Source organism: Hyperolius riggenbachi, chromosome 3 (assembly GCF_040937935.1).
Source record: "Hyperolius riggenbachi isolate aHypRig1 chromosome 3, aHypRig1.pri, whole genome shotgun sequence".
NCBI lineage: Eukaryota > Metazoa > Chordata > Amphibia > Anura > Hyperoliidae > Hyperolius > Hyperolius riggenbachi.
In genome coordinates this window covers 416127721-416146232 of record NC_090648.1, presented here as the reverse complement: position 1 = coordinate 416146232, position 18512 = coordinate 416127721, and the positions used below count along the sequence as shown (strand labels likewise).

Sequence of the window (18512 nt, the reverse complement as noted above, 5' to 3'; positions counted from 1 at the left end):
AAGAAGCCAAGGTCTGCATGCTCATGCGGCCGTTTGAGGAGGTGACAAACATGGTGAGTCGCAGTGAAGGCACCATCAGCGACTTAATCTCATATGCTTTCTTCCTGGAGCGTGCCATGCGTAGAGTGGTGGATCAAGCTTTGGAGGAGCGTGAACGGGAACAGTTACAGGAACAGGAGGAATAGTGGGATCAATTCTCAGCAGAACCAGATGTTTCCTCAACATCTGCGGCAGCACAGAAGGGGGAGGAGGAAGAGTCATGTGGAGAAGAGGAGTCAGATGATGAGAAAGGTGTTATTTTTATTTTTTTATTTTTAGGAGGAGGCGGAAGAACAACCGCAGCAGGTGTCGCAGGGGGCTTGTGCTGCTCAACATTCCCGTGGTATTATTCGTGGCTGGGGGGAGGAGGAGAACTTACCTGACATCACTGAGGAAGAGCAAGAGGAGATGGATAGTACGTCTGCATCCAAATTTGTGCAGATGGCATCTTTCATGCTGTCCAGCCTGTTGAGGGACCCCCGTATAAAAAAAAAACCCTCAACGGGAATGACCTGTACTGGGTGGCCACGCTACTAGACCCTCCGTATAAGCACAAAGTGGCAGAGATGTTACCAACTCACCTGAAGGCAGAAAGGATGCAGCGCTTGCAGAACAAGCTGGCAACAATGATTTACAGTGCGTTTAAGGGTGATGTCACAGCACAACGGAATAAAGGTGCCACTGCCAGTAATCCTTCTCCCATGTCCACGCAGGCAAGGACAGGACGCCCGAGCAATCTCATGGTGATGCCGGACATGCGGACAGTCTTTAGTCCAACGCCTCGCCTTAGCCCTTCCGGATCCACCCTCCACCAACATCTCGACTGGCAGGTAGCCGACTACCTGGCATTAAGTCTGGATTTAGACACTATGAGCAGTGATGAACCCCTGGACTACTAGGTGCGCAGGCTTGACCTGTGGCCAGAGCTGTCACAATTTGCAATTCAACTTCTGTCTTGCCCTGCCTCAAGCATCCTGTCAGAAAGGACCTTCAGCGCAGCTGGAGGCATGGTCACTGAGAAGAGACGTCACCTAGGTCACAAAAGTGTTCAGTACCTCACCTTTATGAAAATGAATGAGGCATGGATCCCAGAGGGCTACTGCCCGCCCGAAGACTAAGTCAGTCCCCACACACAGCATCTCTGCCTGCACGCTGTGTGACTGCCTGCCCCAAGACTACGTTGCTCCCCACACAGCATCTCTGCCCGCAGACCGCTTGACTGCCTTCTCCGCCACCCGCCACCCCCAACAGGGTCCAGGACTCCAGGCAGATTCCTGAATTTTTAAGGCCGCTAGCAGCAGCCACTATAATAGTTTTTCTGGCGCGCCTACATGCCTGCCTAATTTTTCTGGTTGCACAGAACAAAAGGCATGTACATGTGTCAATTCCCCTTCATGATCGTTACCTTGCCGCGGTGAAGGGGCTTGCGTATCACAATGAAGTAATGACCGCCCGCTATATGAGTGTCTCTGGCAGGGGGCACACCCAAGATAATAAGGTTGTGGACCAAATTCGATCAGCTGGACAGTCACTGTTTTGTCATTGAGCTACCTCAGCCCGGTGACCATATGGGCTTGAAAACCGCTATTGCCTGCACTCTGGCCATGGTGCGCACCAATCCAGCACGGCCGTCACTACACGAACAGCTGTTTGCGGTGCATTACACAGTGAGTTCGGTGTGTCAGTGTGAAGCAGTACACTAATTACACTACCTTGATGTATACACATGCAAGATGTTTTAAAGCACTTTAGGCCTCCAATTTAGCATTCAATGTGATTTCTGCCCTTAAAACGCTGCTGTGCGTCAAATGCGGATTTTTCCCCAGGACTTTTGGCGTATATCCCACTCCTCCATGCCCCCCTCCAGGTGTTAGACCCCTTGAAACATCTTTTCCATCACTTTTGTGGCCAGCAAAAATGTTTCTAGTTTTCAAAGTTTCGCCTCCCCATTAAAGTCTATTGCGGTTTGCAAAAGTTTGCATGAACTGAACTTTTGCGGACGTTCGCGAACCTAAAATCGGAGGTTCGAGCCAGCTCTAGTCCCTGGTATTCAACCCTGGTGAGGATCACTCAGTGTCCAGCGCTGTCCTGTAAACTTCCTGTCACTCCTAGCGGCTTTCCGGCTTCTGTACAGGCTCCCGCCATGTCACGTGACCCGGTGCGGGGCGGTTAACATGCCTGGAGCCGTGCATGGAGAATTCCGAGAAGCCGCTAGGAGCTACAGGAAGGTTAGAAGACGGTGCTGCACACTGTGTTTTATTTTTATAAGCCATAAAATACTCAGTTACTGTTATCCCCTCAGGCATGCCAGTTAGTTGAGATTTCCGGTTGCCCGAGTACCGGATAATGGGGACTTAGCTGTATATATGAAGCTGATATATGAAGCTCTGTCCTCCCAGTGATTTTTAGCTTAGGACGGTTAGACATACGGAATTCTCCCTCCACCCCAGAGCATTTTGGGAGACCAAGTATATTTTGAGACCGGCTTTAGAACTTTCAGAAACCAAGCATTCCGCAGAGATCACCAACCTGCCAATACTAAAGATGTTGCTGTCTTGAGATACATTTCAAAATGTAAATCGAGCTGAGGAAAGATTTTACAATGGGCAAGCACTGACTAGATGTATAAATGAATATTTTAAAAAAAAATTATGTATTCATTGTTATTTTCTCTACAGTTCCTCTTTAACCACTTCAGTTTATCTGGATGACTATAGTCATCCAGACGCCACTCAAGTCTAACTGGACGCATGTACGTGTCTAATTTTATAGCAGGGGTTGCGCGACCACCATTTGCTCCCAGCAGCATGTCCGTGTTGGTGATTGGGGAAGGGGAGCAAGGGTTCCTCGAATCAATCGCAGTGCCTGAAATGAAAGGACATGCCCCTGATCGGGGGCTATGTCCATTCATAATAATTAAAGTAAAGGAAAGGAAAGTGTAAGAGAAAAAAAAAAAAAAAGAATAAACAGGATTTTGTTACTAGAGCCATCTAGTGGCGTAAAGTAAAATTACACACACCACACATTTTTAATAAAAAAAATAATGAATGAATCCCTTCCAAAGCCTCCCCCCCCCCTGTTACCAAACACATGTAATTAAGAAAAAAAATCCATAAATATTTGCCTTACTGATTTAGCAATATACCCTCATGATATACATATTAAAAAAGGCTGATATTTCAGTACATAAAGGCTTGCAATTGACCAGACACATACACCCGTCTCTCCCCCCCCCCCCCCCCTTCAAAAAAAAATAAAAATAAAAATACACCTTTACTTTCAAATAATATATTGCCGCCATACATTGTTCTAGGGACATAATTTAAAAGTTGTGATAGCCGGGACTAATGGGCAAATAACATGGGTGGCTTTTATTTATAGTAGCATTACTTATTTTAAAACTATAGCGGATAGAATTGGAGAAAGTGTATTTTTATGTTTTTGCCTATAAAATGCATAGAAAATAAAGTAATTACTGAAAACAAGCATCGCCCACAAAAAAAGCATAATTTGTGGCAACCCCTCCCCCTTCCCCCAAGATATAGATCATTCATGTGCTAGTTATGTCCAAATGAATGAAAGGTGCGCTGACAGGTGGAACTGGCTTTTGGCGTTAAGGGTAAAATGGCCTGTAGGCTGAACTGGTTAAAGTACACAGAACCTGAAGCACACACCAAATTTTGGACCTTCACACACTGTACGCATATACACAACAACCATAAACACATTCATGGCCAGTACACACCAAAAAGCGTTAGCGTAATCCCAAACGCTTAGTGCTTTTTGAGGTGATTTTTCTAGGCATGTGCCTAGTGATTTTTGAATCATGCCTAATGATTTTTGGAGCGTTTATTATGTAGCTTTTTTTATTTTTTGTTACAGTAGAGCTGTAACTGAACCACTTCTGTAACAAAAATGCTTGGAAAATCGCTCTGATCCAGCGCTTTTCAGAGCAATTTTCCACTTTTCTATTCTTGACATTGAGGCTGAATCGCCTCAGAAATCAGCAGAAATGCTGCAGGACCCGTGTTTGGGGAAAAAAGCTCATCGCTCATGTGCTCCATCCCATTCAAATACATTTTCAAAGTGATGCCGTTTTAAAAAGCGATCAGAAGCGCTCTTGGTGTGCACCAGCCCTCATTTATACTGTACTTACAGATATATACAAATACAGCTACACATGCATTTACCCTTACAGCCATACATACATTCACACATTGTATATATACAGTGGGTTGCAAAAGTATTCGGCCCCCTTGAAGTTTTCCACATTTTGTCACATTACTGCCACAAACATGCATCAATTTTATTGGAATGCCACGTGAAAGACCAATACAAAGTGGTGTACATGTGAGAAGTGGATAGAAAATCATACATGATTCCAAACATTTTTTACAAATAAATAACTGCAAAGTGGGGTGTGCGTAATTATTCGGCCCCCTGAGTAAATACTTTGTAGAACCACCTTTTGCTGCAATTACAGCTGCCAGTCTTTTAGGGTATGTCTCTACCAGCTTTGCACATCTAGAGACTGAAATCCTTGCCCATTCTTCTTTGCAAAACAGCTCCAGCTCAGCGTTTGTGAACAGCAGTTTTCAGATCTTGCCACATATTCTTGATTGGATTTAGATCTGGACTTTGACTGGGCCATTCTAACACACAGATATGTTTTGTTTTAAACCATTCTATTGTTGCCCTGTCTTTATGTTTAGGGTCATTGTACTGCTGGAAGGTGAACCTCCGCCCCAGTCAGGGGCGTAGCAATAGGGGGTGCAGAGGTAGCGACCGCATCGGGGCCCTTGGGCCAGAGGGGCCCCGAAGGGCCCTCCCTCAACTACAGTATTAGCTCTGTATTGGCCCTGTGCTCATAATAATCACTTCTATAGATACTTTGAATAGTAGTAATCATTAACACACTGTTCCCCATCCCCCTCTTGCACTCCTGACACTGTAGTTGCCATTGGCAGGTTTTGGTGCGCCGTATCAATTGTTATGTATAGAGTGCTTGGGGGGGGCCCCATAGTAAAACTTGCATCGGGGCCCTCAGCTCCTTAGCTACGCCACTGGCCCCAGTCTCAAGTCTTTTGCAGACTCCAAGAGGTTTTCTTCCAAGTTTGCCCTGTATTTGGCTCCATCCTTCTTCCCATCAACTCTGACCAGCTTCCCTGTCCCTGCTGAAGAGATGTACCTCCCCAAGCATGATGCTGCCACCACCATATTTGACAGTGGGGATGGTGTGTTCTGAGTGATGTGCAGTGTTAGTTTTCTGCCACACATAGCCTTTTGCATTTTGGCCAAAAAGTTCCATTTTGGTCTCATCTAACCAGAGCATCTTCTTCCACATGGTTGCTGTGTCCCCCACACGGCTTGTGGCAAACTGCAAATGGGACTTCTTATGATTTCTGTTAACAATGCCTTTCTTGTTGCCACTCTTCCATAAAGGCCAACTTTGTACAGTGCATGACTAATAGTTGTCCTATGGACAGAGTCTCCCACCTGAGCTGTAGATCTCTGCAGCTCGTCCAGAGTCATCATGGGCCTCTTGACTGCGTTTCTGATCAGCGCTCTCCTTGTTCGGCCTGTGAGTTTAGGTGGATGGCCTTGTCTTGGTAGGTTTACAGTTGTGCCATACTCCTTCCATTTCTGAATGATCGCTTGAACAGTGCTCCGTAGGATGTTCAAGGCTTTGAAAATCTTTTTGTAGCCTAAGCCTGCTTTAAATTTCTCAATAACTTGATCCCGGACCTGTCTTGTGTGTTCTTTGGACTTCACGGTGTTGTTGCTCCCAATATTCTTTTAGACAAACTCTGAGGCCCTCACAGAGCAGCTGTATTTGTACTGACATTAGATTACACACAGGTGCACTCTATTTAGTCATTAGCACTCATCAGGCAATGTCTATAGGCAACTGACTGCACTCAGATCAAAGGGGGCCGAATAATTATGCACACACCATTTTGCAGTTATTTATTTGTAAACATTTTTTGGAATCATGTATAATTTTTGTTCCACTTCTCATGTGTACACCACTTTGTGTTGGTATTTCATGTGGAATTCCAATAAAATTGATTCATGTTTGTGGCAGTAATATGACAAAATGTGGAAAACTTCAAGGGGGCCGAATACTTTTGCAACTCACTGTATGTGGGTATAAAAATACACAGCTACACATACATTTATTCACACATTTATTGTATACATACAGTGGCTTGCAAAAGTATTCAGCTCCCTTGAAGTTTTCCACATTTTGTCACATTACTGCCACAAACATGAATCAATTTTATTGGAATTCCACGTGAAAGACCAATACAAAGTGCTGTACACTTGAGAAGTGGAACGAAAATCATACACGATTCCAGACATTTTTTAAAAATCAATAACTGCAAAGTGGAGTGTGCATAATTATTCAGCCCCCTTTGGTCTGAGTGCAATCAGTTGCCCATAGACATTGCCTGATGAGTGCTAATGACTAAATATAGTGCGCCTGTGTGTAATCTAATATCAGTACAAATACATCTGCCCTGTAACGGCCTCAGAGGTTGTCTAAGTGAATATTGGGAGCAACAACACCACCAAGTCCAAAGAACACACCAGACAGGTCAGGGATAAAGTTATTGAGAAATTTAAAACAGGCTTAGGCTACAAAAAGATTTCCAAAGCCTTAAACATCCCACGGAGCACTGTTCAAGTGACCATTCAGATATGGAAGGAGTATGGCACAACTGTAAACCTACCAAGGCAAGGCTGTCCACCTAAACTCACAGGCCGAACAAGGAGAGCACTGATCAGAAATGCAGTCAAGAGGCCCATGGTGACGCTGGACGAGCTGCAGAGATCTACAGCTCAGGTGGGGGAATATGTCCATAGGACAACTATTAGTCGTGCACTGCACAAAGTTGGCCTTTATGGAAGAGTGGCAAGAAGAAAACCATTGTTAACAGAAAAGCATAAGAAGTCCCGTTTGCAGCTTGCCACAAGCTATGTTAGGGACACAGCAAACATGTGGAAGAAGGTACTCTGGTCAGATGAGACCAAAATGGAACTTTTTGACCGAAATGCAAAACTCTATGAGTGGCGGAAAACTAACACTACACATCACTCTGAACACACCATTCCCACTGTCAAAATATGGTGGTGGCAGCATTATGCTCTGGGGGTGCATCTCTTCAGCAGGGACAGGGAAGCTGGTCAGAGTTGATGGGAAGATGGATAGAGCCAAATACATGGCAATCTTGGAAGAAAACCGCTTGGAGTCTGCAAAAGACTTGAGACTGGGGCGGAGGTTCACCTTCCAGCAGGACAATGACCCGAAACATAAAGCCAGGGCAACAATGGAATGGTTTAACCACTTGCCGACCGCACGCTTATACCGTGCGTCGGCAAAGTGGCAGCTGCAGGACCAGCGACGCAGTACTGCGTCGCCAGCTGCAGGCTAATTAATCAGGAAGCAGCCGCTCGCGCGAGCGGCTGCTTCCTGTCAAATCACGGCGGGGGGCTCCGTGAATAGCCTGCGGGCCGCCGATGGCGGCTCGCAGGCTAAATGTAAACACAAGCGGAAATAATCCGCTTTGTTTACATTGTACGGCGCTGCTGCGCAGCAGCGCCGTAAGGCAGATCGGCGATCCCCGGCCAATCAGCGGCCGGGGATCGCCTCCATGTGACAGGGGACGTCCCGTCACTGGCTGCACAGGACGGATAGCGTCTTGTGCAGCCTCGATCGCCGGGGGGGGGGGGGGGGGGCAGCAGGTAGGAGAGGGAGGGGGGAATTTCGCCGCGGAGGGGGGCTTTGAGGTGCCCCCCCCCCCGCAACACCCAGCAGGCAGAAGAGATCAGACCCCCCCAGCACATCATCCCCATAGGGGGGAAAAAAGGGGGGCAATCTGATCTCTCTGCCTGCTACCTGATCTGTGCTGGGGGCTGCAGAGCCCACCCAGCACAGATCAGTAAAAACAGCGCTGGTCCTTAAGGGGGGGTAAAGGGTGGGTCATCAAGTGGTTAAAACAAAAACATATCTATGTGTTAGAATGGCCCAGTCAAAGTCCAAATCTAAATCCAATCGAGAATCTGTGGTAAGATCTGAAAACTGCTGTTCACAAACGCTGTCCATCCAATCTGACTGAGCTGGAGCGGTTTTGCAAAGAAGAATGGGCAAGGATTTCAGTCTCTAGATGTGCAAAGCTGGTAGAGACATACCCCAAGGCCTCAATTCACGGAGCTTTATCAAACACTTTATCAAACGTTTGATAATTTACCTCATGGGTAAAATCTAATTCTGAATTTGAATTCACTAAGGTGTTATAGATTCATCTAATGTTTTATCGATGAAATGATCAATAAATCTATAACACCTTAGTGAATTCGAAATTAGATTTTACCCATGAGGTAAATTATCAAACGTTTGATAAAGCTCCGTGAATTGAGGCCTAAAAGACTGGCAGCTGAAATTGCAGCAAAAGGTGGTTCTGCAAAGTATTGACTCCGGGGGCTGAATAATTATGCACACCCCACTTTGCAGTTATTGATTTGTAAAAAATGTTTGGAATCATGTATGATTTTCGTACCACTTCTCACGTGTAAACCACTTTGTATTGGTTTTTCACGTGGAATTCCAATAAAATTGAAAATCATGTTTGTGGCAGGCAGTAATATGACAAAATGTGGAAAATTCAAGGGGGCCGAATACTTTTGCAAGCCACTGTATGAAGGCACGCATGCTAAACAGTCAAACACACATATAAAAATACACACTGCCGGCACACACATGCCCGCACACTAAAACACTGTATCTGTCTATCTGCCAAACAAGCGGATTGTTCAGAAACAGCCTCATCAGTCCGCCGACAGTGCGTACACACGCGCTACTGTCGGCTAAAAGACCGCCCAGCAGGAGGGTCCAGCGGACCCATCGTTTCCTCTTGTAGTGCGTGTGTACCCACCCTTAAGCCCCATTCGCACGCTCAACAGCAGTCTTTTATGCAACACAATTGTTAAAAAGATTTTGTTGTGAAACATCTAAAAAAAAGTATTTTGCTATTGTTCAAAAAGCTGATAAGACTGATAAGAAGTCAAACAGTTGAATTGACTTCTTTTCAGTCTTATCAGCTGTTTGAACAATAGCAAAAACACTTTTTTATGGTGCCCATACAATAAAAACATCTGATTTTCCCGTTTAGTCGATCTAAATGATCAAATCGAAAGTTGAAAATATTTTTTTTTCGATCAAGAAATTCGAAAGATTATCCCGTTTGAGAAAAATCTGATCGGACATGCTGGAAAAAAAAAACAAAAAACAAAAACAAAAACCGGTACTTATCCGTTAGCCGGGCGCATCCGGCAGGTGGCGCTGTTGTAGCGAATTTCGATGCGCTGTTGTATCTAATTCCATTCATACTTAGTGAATGTAGTACTGTGTGAATGGAAGCGCCGCAGGTGGCGCTAATTACATTGATACGCAACGTAACTATACAGTTTAACCTCCCTGGCGGTTTATTTATTTTGCCAGGGAGGCTGCAATGTGTTTTTTTTTTAATTAAAAAAAAAATATTTCATGCAGCCAACTGAAAGTTGGCTGCATGAAAGCCCACTAGAGGGCGCTCCGGAAGCGTACTTTCGATCGCCTCCGGCAATCGAAAGTAACAAGATAGGCCGCAATGAGCGGCCTATCTTGTTTCGCTTTCCTCGTCGCCATGGCGACGAGCGGAGTGACGTCATGGACGTCAGTCGACGTCCTGACGTCAGAGCCGCCCGATCCAGCCCCTAGCGCCGGCCGGAACTGTTTGTTCCGGCTGCGCTGGGCTCGGGCGGCTGGGGGGACCCTCTTTCGCCGCTGCACGCGGCGGATCGCCGCGGAGCGGCGGCGATCGTGCAGCACACGCGGCTGGCAAAGTGCCGGCTGCGTGTGCTGCTTTTTTCAGAAAGTAAATCGGCCCAGCAGGGCCTGAGCGGCGACCTCCGGCGGCATACCCCGAGCTCAGCTCGGGATTACCGCCAAGGAGGTTAATGCCAACGAATACATTGCATTTGAAGTGGCCGGAACTGGCACTTAATGGAATTAAAATGAAGGCGGCGGCAATGTAACAGATGAAGCCGCCGCCTTCGTCTGTTTCCCCCTTTGCCCTCTCGCTTCTATACAACACTGTCAGCTGGGGGGGGGGACACGCGTCCCCCCACAGTCGTTCATCGCAAGGAAACAAGCAGGATTCCCTGCCGCGATGAACGACTCTGGGGGGACACGCATGTCCCTGCAGGCTGGCAGCATTGTATAGAAACACGAGGGCAAAGGGGGAGAAGAACAACAGACGAAGGCGGCGGCTTCATCTGTTACATTGCCGCCGCCTTCATTTTAATTCCATTAAGTGCCAGTACTACGTTCACTAAGTATGAATGGAATTAGATACAACAGCGCATAGAAATTCGCTACAACAGCGCCACCTGCCGGATGCGCCCGGCTAACGGAGAAGTACCAAAAAATCTTCATATTCGATCTAACGGAATAAATCGAACTAAATTAACTAATCGAAAAAAAAAAAATGAAACGTACCATGTATGGGCACCATTTAGTTATTTTACAAGAAAAGTTGTATGGGGCTTAACAGACAAGTTTGGCAGATAGTTGGACAGATAGTTGGTAGGTGTGTATGAACATATACATACACATACACATATATACACATACACACAGGGTAAATTTGTATCTGTTGTCCTGGCAGTATCTCGCCCACACCACATACACTCTCAAAGGGGAACACAAGTGAGAAGCACCTCAGTGCAGGTCAGGAACTATAGCAAAATGGCATGGCCCACAGATTACACTACAAGGAGCACTAGAAAGGTTGAATACACTACAGAAGATACTAGAAAACTGAGATACACTAAAAAAAGACACTGGTACATTAACATATTATTAAAGGGACACTGGAAGCCTTGTACACTGCAGGAGATACCGGCACGCGCATAGACAGGCTTCTCACACATTGTACACACAGGGCTCACAGTACACACAGGGCTCACAGTACACACAGACAGCCAGTGACAGGCTGCATCCTCTGCTCTCACACCTCCCATCAATACTCACTGACAGCCATGGCATTGCAGCCTGTTTCCTCCTCCTTTCAGCAGAACTCAGCTCACACCTGCAGGGGGAGGCAGCACTGAGGGGGGTGGGGCTAGCTGACTCAGTGAACTTTGTAAGGAAGAGGACAGAGCAGTCACACCTGGAGGCAGAGGAGGCTAATTACATGAAAAGCAAACAATAGCAAAGCACAATGGGCTCTATTCACAATACAAGTGCAGTAAAGACATGCAGTAAAGACAATTACAGACAGCAGTAATTACCAGGTTTTTTTTACATTCACAATATTTTTTGAGAGAGTAAAGGTCGGTAAAAAGTACCGGCCGGTAAAAGTGAAAAAAAGTTGTTAACTGTCCGGTAAAAATGCAGAATAAGTGCGGAAAATAGTTTTCAGAGAAACATTTTTTAACTCGAGCAAACACAGCTCACAAGGCTTGAGACTACATGTAATTTGATGTGAAGTGAAAAATATCACCAGGTACTTACAGGTGATAAAAAGTAAATAAATAAATAAATAAGTAATTAAAGGAACAAATAACGCACTCTTTTTCATTGTGAATTTCATTTTTTTGCCGAATTTAAGTCTAAAATAAGGATGTTTTACCGACATATTACTGCGCTTTTATACCACACTTTTTTTTCGCAAATGATAATTTCATACAGAAACTGACCTTCTCCATGGTCTTAACCTTCCTGGCGGTAACCCCGAACATAGTTCGGGGTAAGCCGCGCAGGAGGTTTTCTCCGGCCCTGCTGGGCCGATTTCCTTAATTTTTTTTTTTGCTGGACGCAGCTAGCACTTTGCTAGCTGCGCCAGCACACTGATCGCCGCCACCCCGCGCCCGATCGCCGCTATACGTTGCGGCACGTGGCCCCCCCCCCAGACCCCGTGCGCTGCCTGGCCAATCAGTGCCAGGCAGCGCCGAGGGGTGGATCGGGACTCCCAATGACGTCACGACGTCGCTGACGTCATCCCGCCCCGTCGCCATGGCGACGGGGGAAGCCCTCCAGGAACTCCCGTTCTTTGAACGGGATTTCCTGATAGGAGATCGCCGAAGGCGATAGAAGCGGGGGATGCCGCTGAGCAGCGGCTATCATGTAGCGAGCCCTGGGCTCGCTACATGATTTAAAAAAACAAAAAACTGCCGCGCTGCCTCCTGGCGGAATTTTTCATACCGCCAGGAGGGTTAATTCAGTCAGTGATTTTCTAATATTTGGTTATTGTGAATAGAGCACTTTGTAGACTGCATGCAGTTTTCTCCTTACAGAAAAGAGAACAGAGGGAGCATTACAGGCCCCTGTATACTAGATGATGCCCCCCAGTGGTGTTAGGCCTCTTTTTACAGTGCGACGTTAAAGTCGCACTTTAGAAATTGTTTCAACACAGAATAATGCACAGCAGTACTAGTCTGTGCGACATTCACAGAAAGTGCTGCATGTTGTGCGTTTAGCAATGAATCTGCTGCGTTATGTGTGTTGCACATGCTCAGTAATTTTTTTTAAATTGTAACACGTGCCGTTTTCGTTCCATCACTGTGCGATGAAAACGGCGCACCAAGAGACGCATAAAGAAAACGTCCAAGTTAAAGTCTATATGCGTTGCGTTAGGGTCACGTTGTGCAATCTTAACGTCGCACTGAAACGCAACGTCCTACTGCGAAAGAGGTCTAAATGTGTATAGGGTGTGGCCACTTCTGAGGACAGACCACCAAGGCAGAGACATGACTATTTACACACACAGCTAAAGACTACTCACCCCAGTATGTCTCTCTATGCGATACATCACAAACTCATTGGCTCACTGCTACAGGCCCTCCCTCGCCCGCTCAGGCATGGCCCAGTTCGTGTCCCCACATTCCCCCCAAACCCCCACTGGATTTTGCCCTCTGAACTGTCCGTTTCTTCACGAGTGTGTAGAAACCGTTCGTTCTCCCATTGCCCCATGCTTCAGCTTTCGTTTCCGGGCCGCTGTGCTCAGCAGTGCGGAAAAATTGCTTCAGCAAACTTGCGTTCCGTTCAGTGGAAATTACGCAACAGATCCGTACGATGCATGTGAACAGTTCCATAGATTAACACTGGATCCGTTCGCATCCGTTCCATTTGTACAGTGTCCGTTCTGTTCTGCTTTTTAACGCTAATGCGAACCGGGTCTAAGAAGAGATTTTTAGCTGGGTGAAAACCAGGGCCGGTTCTCTCATGAAGCAAGGTGAAACATTTGAATCAGGCGTAAAGATTACAGGGGTAGCATTTTTGTACTGTGTTTACACTAACAGCATGCAGTCAGGCTAGGAGGAGAAGAGAGACTTACAGACTCACAGCCAGCCAGTGTGCTATTGTGTTGAGCTGCAGCATGTTATGTGAGAACATTAACCTCCCTGGCGGTAAGCCCGTGCTGAGCACGGGCTATGCCGCGCAGGGGGATTTCTCAGGCCCTGCTGGGCCGATTTGTTCACTTTTTGTTTTGCAACACGCAGCTAGCACTTTGCTAGCTGCGTGTGCAGTCTGATCGCCGCCGCTCCGCACCGATTAGGTGCCTCCGCTCGCCGCGCCGGCCCCCCCCCCCCCCCCAGACCCCGTGCGCTGCCTGGCCAATCAGTGCCAGGCAGCGCTAAGGGGTAGGCCGGGACTCCCAATGACGTCACGACGTCGATGACGTCGGTGACGTCATGCCGCCCGTCGCCATGGCGACGGGGGAAGCCCTCCAGGAGATCCCGTTCTTTGAACGGGATCTCCTGATCTCCGATCGCCGGAGGCGATCGGAGGGGCTGGGGGGATGCCGCTGAGCTGCGGCTATCATGTAGCGAGACTTTGACTCGCTACATGAAAAGAAAAAAAAAAAATTAAAAAAAGAGTTTGCTGCCCCCTGGCGGATGTTTTGCAAACCGCCAGGAGGGTTAAGGGTTCGTTTCCACTGTTGCAGTGCGGAATCGCCTGGATTCCACCGCAGAAGAAATTGCATGCGGCTGCGTTTCCGCCTGCGGATTTAGCCGCGATTTCGCATGCGATTTCGCATGGCAAGGAGCCAGGCGAATTTAACCATGTCACTGCCTGAGTAAAGCTCCATAGCACACCATGCAAAATCGCGGGGAAATCCGCATGACAAAGCCGCATGCATTTTCCCTATTAAATGCATTAGCGGCGATTCGCCCGCATTCCTCCCGCACGCGAAATCTGACGGCTCTGCCGTACCGAAAAACGCTCCCGCCGCCGCACAAGTGGAAACAGCCCCATCCACTTACATTGACTATGCGAATCCGCATGCAGTGCCCGCATGCGGATTCGCTATAGTGGAAATGAGCCCTAAATGAAGCAGAGTAAATTGTCAGGTATCAAGCAGGGAAGGAGGAATAGATCACTTGTGCCAGGTACAAACACATTTCACGGCACAATGTTGGTGAAAGGTATGAAGGGTCAGGTGTGTTGGATGGGTGATGTGAACGGCAGCGCAACTATGCTCTGGAATCTGGCGATCATTCAAAAATGGGGGGACACATACTCACAAGTTTGCCTCAGGCTGCAAAAAGTCTAGAACCGGCCCTGGTGAAAACTGAACTTCACTACTGTGAACAGGGCAACACAATGACTTTGTTTAATCACAGTGCCTTTGCAGTCGGCAAAATGCATGCACTTCCATTATTTAATCAAAATGTATGCAGTGTGTACAGGCCCTTAGGTCTGGGGCTCAACAGCAGCTCTTTTCTAAGCACTTGTGATTTGAAATGTTCAAGTGGGCTCACACCCATAGCATAACATTTGCAAGAGCTTTCAAATCACAAGCGCTTACAAAAGACTTCAGGCTCATACACACATCAGACCATAGTCTTTGGAAAATGAAAGATCACAGACCAATTTTACCTGCTTCCATGTAGTATGAGAGCCACACCTACACAGTCTATTTTATGGAGCTGAACTCCCCATCAGAAAAAAATCTTTGCAAGATGCTGCACACACAGATGCTGTACAGACACAAAAGATCAGTATCTGCAAAAGATCTGTTCCTGCAAAAGATCAGTTCCTGCAAAATGCATTCATAGTCTATGATATCTGCAGATCATCATACATACCTTGTTTAACAGACATTCATCTGCAGATCAGATCCACCAGGATGGATTTTCAGATCTGCAGATGATTGTCTGATCTGCAGATGAATGTCAGTTAAACAAGGTGTGTATGATGATCTGCAGATCTCATAGACTATGAATGCAATTTGCAGGAACGGATCTTTGGCAGGAACAGATCTTTTGCAGATACTGATCTTTTGTGTCTGTACAGCATCTTTGTGTGCAGCATCTTGCAAAGATTTTTTTCTGATGGGGAGTTCAGCTCCATAGAAAAGACTGTGAAGGTATGGCTCTCATACTACATGGAAAGGGGTAAAATTGGTCTGTGATCTTTCATTTTCAAAAGACTATGGTCTGATGTGTGTATGCGGCCTTAGTGGGTTCCAGGCCTCAGAGACACAAGATCAGCAGAACAGGCAGGAAATTGCCATAGCTTAAAAAAAAGAGCCTTTGCATCTCTCTGATCTGAAAAGAGCACAATCTCACTGGGGCGATTAGGGCTCTTTCACATCAGAGCTTGCGTTGGAGAACGCTCAAAGCATACGTTTTGTTGTATGCATTTTAATATGCGTTGCACTGCAGTGAGTGTGCGTTTTTAATCCGTTGTCAATGCGTTACAGCACATAGGAAAACGCAGGTAATTTTTTTTTTTCTTTTACTTTTCAACTTTCTACATTGTTCCTCTGTTGCATAGTGTGCGTTTTACATTGACTAACATTGTAACGCATAAAGCTAGCGTCGGCCGAAAAACTGCGCCTGGGTGCAGTGTAACGCAAAGCACAAAAAGGCTGCGTTATATGTGAAAGCTAAAATGAAAGTCTATGGACTTTCATTTCACCTTGGGTAATGCAAACTTTACCCGTTGCGTTGAAACGCAGAAAATCTGCCCTAATGTGAAAGAGCCCTTACCGCTAATCACAGGCTTTGGCTGGCACTGTTTAAAGTAAGTGGCATACATTTTTTATATTAAGTGTATGTCAGTGATCTCACGATCATCGCTGATTCGCAATTAGCGGCAATCACAAAACAGGCTACATACAGCAGTTTACCGCGATTTTAGAGCGGTCACGATTAACTTGCTAAAAAACACTAATCGCTTAGAAATCGCTAGAGTGTACAGTGATATTACCGCGCTAATAATAGTAAAATCACGAGCACTGATGGCTAGCATTTTGCAATTACAGGTGAGAACAGGCCCTTACTACAGTGGCTGCTGACACCACTGCTAGCTGAAGGATGGCTCCTGGATCATAAAGTCCAGCTGCAAGTGAGACCACTGTAACCTCTGCTCCCATGCTACTGATCTCATGCGGTTGTTGGGGCTCAAACCAACTAGAAGCCCTTTGTAAGCGCTAGTGATTTGAAAATCTCTTGCTAATGCAATGCTATGGGTGACCTTTATAAAAATCACATCGCTCAAGTGGGATCACACCCATAGTATTACATTGGCAAGAGCTGTTCAAATCACAAGCGCTTAGAAATGGCTTTGTTACATACGGCTAGTGGGTTCCAGACCTAAGGGCCCGTTTCCACTACCGCGGAAACGGCTCGCAAATCCGCAGAGTTTCCCCGCAGGCAAATCGCGCGGGGAAGCTCTGCCATAGGGGATAACGGCGCCGCCGGCCGAATCGCTTGCAGTAGCGATTCGGCCGGAACCCCCTACAGAATTTGCGGAGGAGGCTGCGATTCCCATAGCCGTGCATGGCACGGCTCATGGGATTCGCCTGCGATCCCGCCCACCCGCTCAGTGCCGCACTAGTGGAAACGAGCCCTCAAATTAATACTTTATCAGATTTTTTTTTTTTTATTGGCTATAGAGAACTGTTAAGTTTAAACAAAACCTGTAATGAGAAAAAGTTCCCCAGGGGGCTACTCACCTCGGATGGGGGAAGCCTCCGGATCCTATCGAGGCTTCCCCCGTCCTCCTGTGTCTCACGGCGGTCTTGCTGTGCCCCTTCGAACAGCGGGGATGTAAATATTTACCTTCGCTCAAACGCAGATGCAGTATCAGCTCTCCACTCGGAGATAGGCAGAAATAGCCGATCGCTGTCGGGCTGCTCTACTGCGCAGGCAGAAGAGCGGATCCGACAGAGATCGGCTATTTCCGTGCTGAGAGCCGCAACAGCTCTACCCGCTGGAGCCAGGGAAGGTAAATAAATCTAGCTGGTCAGGCTTGTCGAGCCTGGATTGCGGGAGACTTCGTTTTCGCAGAGTGGTTTTTCACTTCCTGACGTTAGTCAGGAAGCTAACTCTTTCACCTGGAAATGAATAAATACAATGCATCTATTCATAGAAGTGCTCTGGAAAATCGCTATACAAAGCGCTTTTTCAAGCGCTTTGCGATTTCCCTATACCTTCCATTGAGCCAAAGCGCTCAGAAAATGGTACAGGCAGCACTTTTGAAAGCGGATCGCAATTGAACCGCTCATATGTGAACCCACTCATAGAGGATCGTTGCACATAAGTGCTTTTAGAGCGATTTCTAAAATCGACAGTGCTTTAAAAAATCTGCAAACGCTCATTGAGGTTGATTCACAAAACCGTGATAACTGCTATCACAGCAGTTATCACGCGATGTGCAGCTCGCAGTGCTTATCACGCGAAGTGTTAGTTCACGTGATAAGCGAAGGTTATTGCGCAATCACGTGCGTGTTTCATGTGAAAAGCGCACGTGATCGCACGATAACCTTCGCTTATCACATGAACTAACGCTGTTTGCGTGATAAGCACTGCGAGCCACACATCGCATGATAACTGCTGTAATAGCAGTTATCACGCTTTTGTGAATCGACTTCAGTGTGAACAAGCCCTTAGGGCTCATTCTCACTCTTTAACTCATGCAGGAACGTGATTTCGTGCCTGTGTTTCAATGCACTGAAACACGCATTACAACGTGCTAAAATGCATACTTCAGAGGCAACATTCCATTAAAAAAATTGCATGAAAATGCATGCATTGTGCGTTAGGATGTTCCTGGCTGCATTATAATAGCGCACAGGAAGGCACACGGCACACTGCAGTGTGAATGGTAACATGAAAGTCTATAGACTTTAATGCTACCTGCGTTACAGACATTATGTGCAGTGCATCATAACGCACATAAGTGTGAATGAGTCCTTACTGTTGGGTTTATATTGTTTTCACAGTTTAGAGTTTAGAGAGTGATATTATTCTGCATTGTCTTAATCTCCCTTTTTGTTTTGCGCTTTAACAGAAGTCTAAGGCTGGTTTCACAGTGGGACGTTACAGGCGCACGTTAGAGCAGCCTGTAACGCAGCCCACCGCACAGTAATGAAAAATCAATGGGGCTGTTCACAGTGCGGACGTTGCGTTACATTGTA

The 18512-nt window shown here is 46.6% G+C and overlaps 1 protein-coding gene across 5 annotated transcripts in view; it reads right to left on the bottom strand.

Annotated features, from left to right (window-relative positions):
• Nucleotides 1-18512, bottom strand: part of ARHGAP26 (Rho GTPase activating protein 26) — a 1021369-nt gene that overhangs the window by 191746 nt on the left and 811111 nt on the right. For 2 of the 5 annotated variants that reach the window (XR_011030516.1, XR_011030517.1), the window contains exon 26: nucleotides 11114-11252. The exons of the other annotated variants lie outside the window; for them this stretch is intronic. The gene's annotated coding sequence lies outside the window, so the exon portion shown is untranslated. The remainder of the gene's footprint in view (nucleotides 1-11113; nucleotides 11253-18512) is intronic. 5 annotated transcript variants of the gene reach the window in all.